This window comes from Pongo pygmaeus, chromosome 3 (genome assembly GCF_028885625.2).
Source record: "Pongo pygmaeus isolate AG05252 chromosome 3, NHGRI_mPonPyg2-v2.0_pri, whole genome shotgun sequence".
NCBI classification, from domain to species: domain Eukaryota; kingdom Metazoa; phylum Chordata; class Mammalia; order Primates; family Hominidae; genus Pongo; species Pongo pygmaeus.
Genome location: NC_072376.2, coordinates 1715098 through 1725964, shown reverse-complemented (window position 1 = coordinate 1725964; position 10867 = coordinate 1715098). Strand labels below are relative to the sequence as shown.

Here is a 10867-nt window from a genome sequence, read left to right as displayed (position 1 = left end):
CTGATTGGGGGTGTTGCCAGGTGGGCCAGCTGCCATGAGAGCTGACATGTTTGGAAGGTCAGAATTGTGTCTGCCTTTCTTGTGTCTGAAGCAAGTGGCACTCAGCGAGTGGCGCTGGGTAAAGGGTCTTCTTTATTTTTTTAATTTTATTTTTTGAGAGAGTTTCGCTCTTGTTGCTCAGGCTGGAGTGCAATGGTGCGATCTTGGCCCACTGCAACCTCTGCCTCCCAGGTTCAAGCGATTCTCCTGCCTCAGCCTCCCAAGTAGCTGAAATTACAGGTATGTGCCACCACACCCAGCTAATATTGTATTTTTAGTAGAGACAGGATTTCTCCATGTTGGTCAGGCTGGTCTCGATCTCCCGACCTCAGGTGATCTGCCTGCCTCGGCCTCCCAAAGTGCTGGGATTACAGGTTTGAGTCACTGCGCGTGGCCAGGGGCCTTCTTTAATAGGTGTCACATGTCACATTTGGTCTGATGCTTATTCATCAGCACTGGCATGACAGCCTTCCCTGCCTCTTGGGAGAGGCCCTGCAGCAGGACAAGCATCAGTCTGAGGGTGCCCTGCCCCCACTGCCTTCACCCTTGGACCCTGGTTGCTGCCTGCAGACGTGACCACTAGTCCACGCCACAGCCACATGTCCTGGAGATCCCTCCAAGTGATGCTGGGCTGGTCTCAAGCCAGGGATGGGCTCAGGTAACTTTGTTCTAGGAGCTTGAAGAGGGCAGAAGCCCTTGTTTACTTAGCTTGTTTATGGAGACCTCAAGCAGTGTCAGGTGGAGGGTGGTAGACAGTGGGGTCGTAGCACATGCCCTGGTGAGGAGACCCAGCTTTTTCAGGGTGGTAGGAGGTGCCTGATAAAAGGTGGCATCTGGGGTGTGCAGCAAGCAGACGCCACGAAGTGGGAGCACTAGGCATTGACTTCAAGAGTCCTAAAATGTGGGAGGACTTCTGGGGGCGTGACTGCAAGCCTCAGTCTTGAGAAGGCAGAGGTGAAGGTCCTTGTTAGATGGTGACAGTTGAGTGGTGCTGTGGCCTCCATCATGACTGCGACGGAGAGAAGCTCTCCCGGGTTTGTCACTAAGAAGCTACTTCCCCTAAACTGCGAGCAGGTCCTTAGCGATGAGCAGCATTCAGTGCTCTTAGGTTAAAATTCAGTGGCTTCCAAGCAAAGATGACATTCAGAAGACAGCTGGAAAGGTGATCTAAGCTAAAGCTGAGGGTGTGGCATGAAATCCTGTTACAACCATAGGAGGATTTCAGCTCACTGCAACCTCCACCTCCTTTGGCTCAAGCAATTCTGCCTCAGTCTCCTGAGTAGCTGGGATTACAGGCGTGAGCCACCACACCTGGCCAATTGTAGTTTTAGTAGAGTCGAGGTTTCGCCATGTTGGCCATGCTGGTCTTGACCTCAGGCAGTCTGCCCTCTTTGGCCTCCCAAGGTGCTAGGATTACAGGTGTGAGCCACCACGCCCAGCTGTTAGAACCTTTCCCTCAGTAAGGCTTCTTGCTCCTCTGCAGGAGCCTAAGATGGTGCTATTCTGAAAAGCCCCATGGGTGTGGCTTCTAATGAACTGAACCCTATTAAGAGTCACAGAATTACATGGGCGGAAGCTGCCGCCAGGTTGGACTGAAAGGGCCAGGCAATACAAGAGGCCTTGAACCCTCAGGTTCCTACCAGCGGGAAGTAGGAAGATAAAACTCTCCAGCTGCAAACACAGGCTGCCTTTCGTGAAAAAGAAGGATAATTCAGAGATGGAGCCAGGAGCCTGGAGGACTGAGGCTAGCCTAGTCAGGGGACTGCCAGGTGATGTGTGCCCAGTGGGATTTCAGACTTGCTGTGGGCCAGGGACTCCTGGGAGCATCTGCAGCATGTGTCCTAGGTCTGTCCCCGCTGTTCATTGTGGGGGTGGGGGGTGTGTGTGTGTGATGGGGGCTGGGGACAGTCTTTACATGGAAAGGGGCTCAACACAGGAGCTGTCAGGAGCCTCCTCCACAAGGGAGTGGATTCAGTTGAGATTCTGGGCTTTTTAAACTAGAATGCTTAGTTTCAAATCTAACAAAATATGTATGGGACCTGTATGCTGAAAACTGCACAACACTGATGAAACAGATCTAGTAAGTGGAGAAATTTAACATGTTCATGGATTGGAAGACTAAGTAAAGATGTCAGTTCTTGGTCTGGGCACAGTGGCTCATGCCTGTAATCCCAGCACTTTGGGAGGCTGAGGTGGGGAGTTTGAGACCAGCCTGACCAACATGGAGAAACCTCATCTCTACTAAAAATACAAAACTAGCCAAGTGTGGTGGCACATGCCTGTAATCCCAGCTGCTTGACAGGCTGAGGCAGGAGAATCGCTTGAACCTGGGTGGTGGAGGTTGTGGTGAGCTGAGATTGCACCATTGCACTCCAGCCTGAGCAACAAGAGTAAAACTCCATCTCACACACACACACACACACACACACACACACACACACACACACACACACAAAAGTCAATTTTTGCCAGGTGCGGTGGGGCCAAGGCAGGTGGATCACCTGAAGTCAGGAGTTCGAGACCAGCCTGGCCAAGATGATGAAACCCTGTCTCTACTAAAAATACAAAAAATTAGCTGAGCATGGTGGTGTGCGCCTGTAGTCCCAGCTATTCAGGAAGCTGAGGCAGGAGAATCACTTGAACCTGGGAGGCAGAGGTTGCAGTGAGCCGAGATTGCACCAGTACACTCAGGTCTGGGTGACAAAGCGAGACTCCGTCTCAAAAAAAAAAAAAATTGTCAATTCTTCCTAAATGGATGTATGTAGTTATAATGGAATTCCTATCAAAATCTCAGCAATATTTTTTGTAGATGATGATTCTAAAATTTATGTGAATGTAAAAGAACTAGAATAGTTGAAACAGTTTTGAAAAAGAACAAGGTGAATAGAATGAGCTTATCTTTTTCAAGGGTTATATAACATCAGGACTGGTGTCGGTGGAGGGATAGACAGATCAGTGGAACAGGACACAGAACCCAGAAATAGACCCACAAAAGTCTGGCAAACTGATTTTTGCAAAGGTGCAAAAGAAATTCAGTGGAGAGGCCGGGTGTGGTGGCTCACGCCTGTAATCCCAGCACTTTGGGAGGCCGACGCAGGCAGATCACGGGGTCAGGAGATCGAGACCATCCTGGCTAACACAGTGAAACCCCGTCTCTACTAAAAATACAACAAATTAGCTGGGCATGGTGGCGGGTGCCTGTAGTCCCAGCTACTCAGGAGGCTGAGGCAGGAGAATGGCGTGAACCTGGGAGGCGGAGCTTGCAGTGAGCCGAGATTGCGCCACTGCATTCCAGCCTGGGCGATGAGCAAGACTCCGTCTCAAAAAAAATTCAGTGGAGAAGGATGGTATTTTCAACAAATGTGCTAGAGTGGCTGGAGCAAAATCCAAGAACAAAAATGCAAGCCTCAACCTAAGTCTCACACCTTATAGAAAAATTAACTCAAAATGGATCACAGGCTTAAATGTAAAGTGTAAAGTATAAAACTTGCACAAAATTGTTGGGATCTAGGGCTAGGCAGAGTTTATAGACTGGACACCAAAATCACAATCCATAACAGGAAAAATGGACAAATTGGACTTCATCAAAATTAAAAACTTGTGGCTAGGCATGGTAGCTCATGCCTGTAATCCCAGCACTTTGGGAGGCTGAGGTAGGAGGATGGCTTGAGGCCATGAGTTTGAGATCAGCCCTGGCAACATGGCAAGACCCCATCTCTACAAAAAAAATTTAAAAAATTAGCTGGGCCAGGTGCAGTAGCTCATGCCTGTAATCCCAGCACTTTGGGAAACCAAGGTGGGCAGATCACCTGAGGTTGGGAGTTTGAGACCAGTCTGACCAACATGGACAAACCCCGTCTCTACTGAAAATATAAAATTAGCTGGGCGTGGTGGTGCATGATTGTAATCCCAGCTACTGGGGAGGCTGAGGCAGGAGAATTGCTTGAACCTGGGAGGGGGAGATTGCAGTGAGCCAAGATCGTGCCATTGCATGCCAGCCTGGACAACAAGACCGAAACTCCGTCTAAAAAATAAAAATAAAAATAAATATAAAATTAGCCTGGTTGGGCACGGTGGCTCATGCCTGTAATCCTAGGACTTTGGGAGGCTGAGGCAGGCGGATCACCTGAGGTCAGGAGTTTGAGACCAGCCTGACCAACATGGAGAAACCCCGTCTGTATGCAAAATTAGCCGGGTGTGGTGGTGCATGCCTGTAATCCTAGCTGCTCGGGAGGCTGAGGCAGGAAAATCGCTTGAACCTGGGAGGTGGAGGTTGCGGTGAGCTGAGATCGCACCATTCTACTCCAGCCGGGGCAACAAGAGCTCAAGTCCGTCTCAAAAATAAATAAATAAATAAATAAAAATTACCTGGGCATGGTGGCACAGACCTGTAGTTCCAGGTACTCCGGAGGCTGAGGTGGGAGGATCCCTTGAGCTCAGGAGTTTGAGGCTGCAGTGAACTATGATCACACCAGTGCAACCCATCCTGGGTGACAGAGTGAGACCCTGTCTCAGAAAAAAATAAATAAATAAAAATAAATAAATAAAAACTTTTGTTCTGCCAAATACCGTTAAAAGAATGAAAAGGTCCAGACTCAGTGGCTCACACCTGTAATCCCAGCACATCGGGAGGCCGAGGCAGGCGGATCACGACGTCAGGAGATCGAGACCATCCTGGCTAACATGGTGAAGCTCCATCTCTACTAAAAATACAAAAAAATTAGCCGGGCGTGGCGGCGTGCGCCTGTAGTCCCAGCTGCTGGGGAGGCTGAGGCAGCAGAAAGATATGAACACGGGAGGTGGAGCTTGCAGTGAACTGAGATCGTACCACCGCACTCCAGCCTGGGTGACAGAGCAAGACTCCTTCTCAAAAAAAAAAAAAAAAAAAAAAAAAAGAATGAAAAGACAAATAAAGACAAATTACAGATTAGAGGAGAATATGTGTAAGCCACAGGTACTCAACCCCTGGGCTGGGGACTGGTACCAGTCTGTGGCCTGTTAGGAGCTGGGCTGCCCAGCAGGAGGTGAGAGAGCATTACCGCCTGAGCTCTGCCTCCTGTCAGATCAGCAGCAGCATTAGATTCTCACAGGAGCATGAGCCCTACTGTGAACTGCGCATGTGAGGGATCTGGTCCTTATGAGAATCATACTAATGTTTGATGATCTGAGGTGCAACAGTTTCATCCTGAATCCATCCCTACTCTGTCTGTGGAAAAACTGTCCCTCATGAAACTGGTCTCTGGTGCCAAAAAGGCTGGGGACCACTGGTGTAAACCACATATCCAACAGAGGACTTTATGAGAATAAATTTTTTTTTTTTTTAGACAGGGTCTCACTGACTACAGGCATGTGCCACTGCAAGCTCTGCCTCCCGGGTTCACGCTATTCTCCTGCCTTAGCCTCCCGAGTAGCTGGGACTACAGGCACCCACCACCACGCCCGGCTAATTTTCTGTATTTTTTTTAGTAGAGATGGGGTTTCTACTAAAAGAAACCAGGATGTTAGCCAGGATGGTCTCGATCTCCTGATCTCATGATCTGCCCGCCTCGGCCTCCCAAAGTGCTGGGATTACAGGCGTGAGCCACCGCGCCCGGCCCCTATCTTATAATTTTAAAGTATACAGTTCAGTGGCATTATGTACACTCACATTGTTGTATAACCATTATCACTACCTATCTCCAATACTTTTTTTTTTTTTTTTTTTGAGACGAAGTCTTGCTCTGTCGCCCAGGCTAGAGTGCAGTGGTGCACTCTTGGCTCACTGCAAGCTCTGCCTCCCGGGTTCACGTTATTCTCCTGCCTCAGCCTCCGGAGTAGCTGGGACTACAGGCGCCCGCCACCATGCCCGGCTAATTTTTTGTGTTTTTAGTAGAGACAGGGTTTCACCGCGTTAGCCAGGATGGTCTCAATCTCCTGACCTCATGATCCGCCCGCTCCGGCCTCCCAAAGTGCTGGGATTACAGGCATGAGCCATTGCGCCTGGCCTTTTTCTTTTTTTTTTGAGATGGAGTCTTGCTCTGTTGCCCAGATTGGAGTGCAGTCACCCTCGGCTCACTGCAAGCTCTGCCTCCCGGGTTCACACCATTCTCCTGCCTCAGCCACCCAAGTAGCTGGGACTACAGGCGCCCACCACCATGCCCAGCTAATTTTTTTTTTGTATTTTTAGTAGAGACAGGGTTTCACTGTGTTAGCCAGGATGGTCTCGATCTCCTGACCTCATGATCTGCCTGCCCCGGCCTCCCAAAGTGCTGGGATCACAGGCGTGAGCCAGCACGCCCGACCTTAAATTTTTTATAATAATAAAAAATAACATTAGGCCTGGTGCGGTGGCTCACGCCTGTGATCCCAGCACTTCGGGAGGCTGAGGTGGGCTGATTGCTTGAGGCCAGGAGTTCCAGACCAGCCTAGCAAACATGGCAAAACCTTGTCTCTAGTAAAAATACAAAAAAAAAAAAAGCCAGCTGTGGTGGCACACACCTGTAATTCCAGCTACTCAGGAGCCTGAGGCACAAGAATCATCTGAACCTGGGAGGCAGAGGTTGCAGTGAGCCAAGATTGCACCACTGCACTCCAGCCTGGGTGTCAGAGAGAGACCATGTCTCAAAAAAACCAAAACAAAACAATTAATCCAGAACAGTGGAAACAAGTAAACAAGGGAGAAAGAACAGATAGGATACATAGAAAAATAGAAAATAGCAAGGTGGCAAATAATCAACTATACTGATAATCACATTAAATATAGATGGTCTAAATACTCTAATAAGAGTCAGAGATTGTCAGACTGGATGAAAAAGTTATACCCAGGCTGTCTACATGAAACCCATTTTCAATATAAAGGCATATATAGGTTCAAAGTAAAAGGCTGGAAAAAGATATACTGCACTAACATAATCAAAAGAAAGCTTGAGTGGGTATATGGTATATTAGACAAAGTAGGCTTCAGAACAAGAAATGTTAGTCGTCAGGCAGAAAGCAAAACATTTCCTAGTGATAAAGGGGTCATTTCTGCAGAAAGATTAGCAATCCAAAATGAGTACACACTTGATAACAGGTTAATAACACATGAGGTAAAAGGTTGATAGACGTCAAATGAAAAATAGACAAATCTGGCTGGGCGCGATGGCTCACGCCTATAATCCCAGCACTTTGGAAGGCCAAGGTGGGTGGATCACGAGGTCAGGAGATAGAGACCATCCTGGCTAACACGGTGAAACTCCATCTCTACTAAAAAAATACAAAAAATTAGCCGGGCACGGTGGCAGACGCCTGTCATCCCAGCTACTTGGGAGGCTGAGGCAGGAGAATGCCGTGAACCCGGGAGGTGGAGCTTGCAGTGAGCCGAGATGGCACCACTGTACTCCAGCCTAAGTGACAGAGCGAGACTCCCGTCTCAAAAAAAAAAAAAAAAAAAAAAAGACAAATCCACAATTATATTCGGAGATTTCAACACTGCTCCCTCAGTAATTGATAGAACAAGTAGATTAAAAATCTATAAGGATATAGGGGTAAGCCACCTTGCCTTTACTTTTTTTAAATTGTGAAAGATACATGAGGTGTACAGAAGAGTATGGAAAATAACATAAAGCCTCTGCACACATAACCAGTTTTGTCAAATTTTTGCCAACATGGCTTCCAGATCCTTTTTGTTAGTTCCAGATCCTTTTGTTAGTTAGTTTTTTCTTTTTTTTTTTCTTTTTTTGAGATGGAATCTTGCTCTGTCACCCAGGCTAGAGTGCAGTGGCACCATCTCGGCTCACTGCAACCTCTGCCTCCTGGGTTCAAGCGATTCTCTTGCCTCAGCCTCTGGAGTAGCTGGGATTACAGGCGCCCGCCACCGTGTCCGGCTAATTATTGTATTTTTAGTAGAGATGGGGTTTCACCATCTCGGCCAGGCTGGTCTCGAACTCCTGACCTCATGATCCATCTGCCTCGGTCTCCCAAAGTGCTGGGATTACAGGTGTGAGCCACCGCGCCTGGCCTTGTTAGTTCTTACGGAGGTGAAATTCATATAAAATAAACCACTTAAAGCATACAACTTAGTGGCATTAATACATTCATGATGTTGTGTGGCCACTCCCTCTATCTAGTTTCAAAACATTTTCATCACCTCAAAAGGAGACCCGGTACCCAGTAGGCAGTTGTTCCCCATTCCCCCCAGACCCGCTAATCTACTTGTTATTTGCCTATTCTGGACATTGCATGTAAATGGAATCATCCAGCATGTGACCTTTTGTGATAGTGTTTCTTCAGTCCCAGAGTCAGGCAAGGGAGACTTGGTCAGGCCCATCCTAGGGTCCCTGCTACCCAAGCCAGCCCCATCCCAGTGGCTCTGGGGAACCTGCCCAGAACAGCCGTGCAGCATCAGAAAGGTGTGGGCACCAGGCCAGCCCCGCCCTTCCCTTCAGGGCTTCATCAACGCCAGACCACCATGGACCTGAGACAAGGTGGCTTCTCCTGTATGGGAGCAGGTGGCATTCTCAGAGGGCCATCAGGAGAGTGGGTGTTGGCAAAGCCACAGACTGTCACTATGGTGGGACAAATTCCTTTGCTCTGAGGCTCAGCTTCCTTATCTGTAAAATGGGGAGGATTCCAACACCTTCCCGTGGGCTAGTCCACAGCAAGGGCTAGATACACAGCACTGTGATGACGGGCCCTCAGCCAAGGCAGGCCAACTGCCCCACAGCAGCCTGAAACAGGGCCCTGATCTGACTCCTCCCACATGAGGGAGGGGTCTGAGCTCTGAGACCCAGCAACCATCTCTAGCCAGCAAGTGTGTCCCTGTAATCTGCCCTGTAGGAGGGCTTTGAAATGCTTTTCGGTTTTACTGGAGATCATCAAGGCAAATGGGACATTACTTTAAAGGGGCACAGACTCTATTTTTTTTTTTTTTTTGAGACGGAGTTTCGCTCTTTCCCCCAGGCTGGAGTGATGTGATTTCGGCTCACTGCAACCTCCGCGCTCCCCAGGTTCAAGCGATTCTCCTGTCTCAGCCTCCCAAGTGGCTGGGATTATAGGCGCCCGCCAGCACGCCCGGCTAATTTCTGTATTTTTAGTAGAGACCAGGTTTCACCATGTTGGCCAGGCTGGTCTTGAACTCCTTACCTCAGGTGATCCACCCGCCTCGGCCTCCCAAAGTGCTAGGATTACAGGCATGAGCCACCGCATCCTGCCGACTCTATTTCTTAATCCACTAAAAGCCCTTAATAATTATCCAAGTAATGGCTGAGAGGGGTGGGTAGATATAACTTAATCAGTCACACAGCTCTGACCTTTGTGATTTGAGGTGGTTGTCTCTGGTCCACAGGGGCCAGGATGGAAACCCAACTCAGGAGGGGCTGCCATGGGCAGAGCCTCGCCCAGGGCACAGGTGCCCTCATCCTGTTCTGGCCACTTTCTGCTCTGGTCCACGTCACAAAGACACTTGTCCTTGGGTAACCTGGCCAGCACAGCCTGACTGTTGCAGGTGGGGGATTACCGGACCCCATCGAAGAGAATGGCCTGGACACCTGCTCCAGCCCTTCTCCCCTCCCCAGCCCCGCTGGGACTCCCACTCTTCCAGACACGTGAGGCTGACTCCAGCCCGTCCTGGCGTCAGCTGGCCTGGCTTCGCAGCCTGCACAGGACCAGCCTTACCAGGCCCAGAACTGTTGGAGGCCCCAGCCTGACCCCTGGGAGCCCCGATGCCTCTCCCAACATCCAGCCCCAGGGGTGCTGCGTGGCCTCACCCATAGCCTATTCCCGGAACCAGCCGGCCTCCATGCATCTGTCTGCCCTCAGTGTCCACTGTGGGACCTGGCCATCGAGCCCCACGGTGGCCAAGGGACACAGGTAGCTCTTTCTCCCGTCAGACCACCCCTTCTCCCCACCCCCACCAAACCCTCAGGGGATGCACATGGGGAGGCACTGGACCGCAGGGTCCCTCAGGCCCCTCCCACCCCAGGGACCCCTCTCCAGGGATGGGGAGCATTTTTCTCCTGCACCTTTGAGAAATCATCTGGTCTGAAACAAATCCCGCCCTACCTCAGTGGAATCTCCAGAGTGGCGAATATCCACACAGCCCACGGCCAGCACACCTGGCCGTCAGAGGCCCGCCCTGGGTCAGGCGGCTCATCTCACCCAGGGCACATCAGAGCACGGCAGGCTGGAGAGGGAGGCAGGGACCCCCTTCCTGGGAGTTTGCTGGAGATCCCGAGAGCGGGGCACGGCCTCCTTCCGCTGCCCGCCACCCTCTCTGCAGGGTGCTCATCCCTAGGGACCCCCCCAAGAGTCCGGTCTCCCTGGGCCTGCTGTGCTCGGACGGAACCAGGCCCCAACCCCGCCTATCGCCAGAAGGAGCCCTGCAGCACGGTCCGCCCTGGGCGCCCATGAGCGAGGGCCTAATTCACACTGTGCAGGTGCAGAAGTGCGACCCGAGAGGGCGAGCGACCTGCCGACGGCCACACAGCGGGCAGGCGGGAAGGCGGCGGCGGCAAGCCTCGGGCCCCGAGACCGCACGCCCAGGGCTGGGTCACCGCCTGAGCCACAGCTAGCGCCGGCCGGGCCCTCCCCGCTGCGCGTCCCGCCCCGCCGCCTCAGGTCGCCGCCGCCACGGGTCTTGCCTTCTAGGCCTGGAGGACGCCGCCGAGTGCCCGGCACGCACGCGCGCAGGGGGCGGGGCGTCGACCCGGGGGCGGGGCCAGACCCTCGCACAGGGCTCGGCGGGCTCGGCGGGCGGTGCGAGCCTGGGCGCCTGGAGGCCCCGCCCCCTCCGTCGGCGCGGCGCGGCGCGGCTGAGGGCCGGCGTGGAAAAGGCGGCGGCTGACGGGCTCGCGGCGGCGGGGCGCGGGCG

General features: G+C 51.6%; 1 protein-coding gene across 2 annotated transcripts in view; it reads left to right on the top strand.

The window, feature by feature from the left end:
* Positions 1–9481: 9481 nt before the first annotated feature.
* FAM53A (family with sequence similarity 53 member A) overlaps positions 9482–10867 on the top strand; it is a 43981-nt gene continuing 42595 nt past the window's right edge. The window contains exon 1 of one of the 2 annotated variants that reach the window (XM_063663467.1): positions 9482–9867. The gene's annotated coding sequence lies outside the window, so the exon portion shown is untranslated. The remainder of the gene's footprint in view (positions 9868–10867) is intronic. The other variant, XM_054486784.2, reaches the window with a different exon arrangement.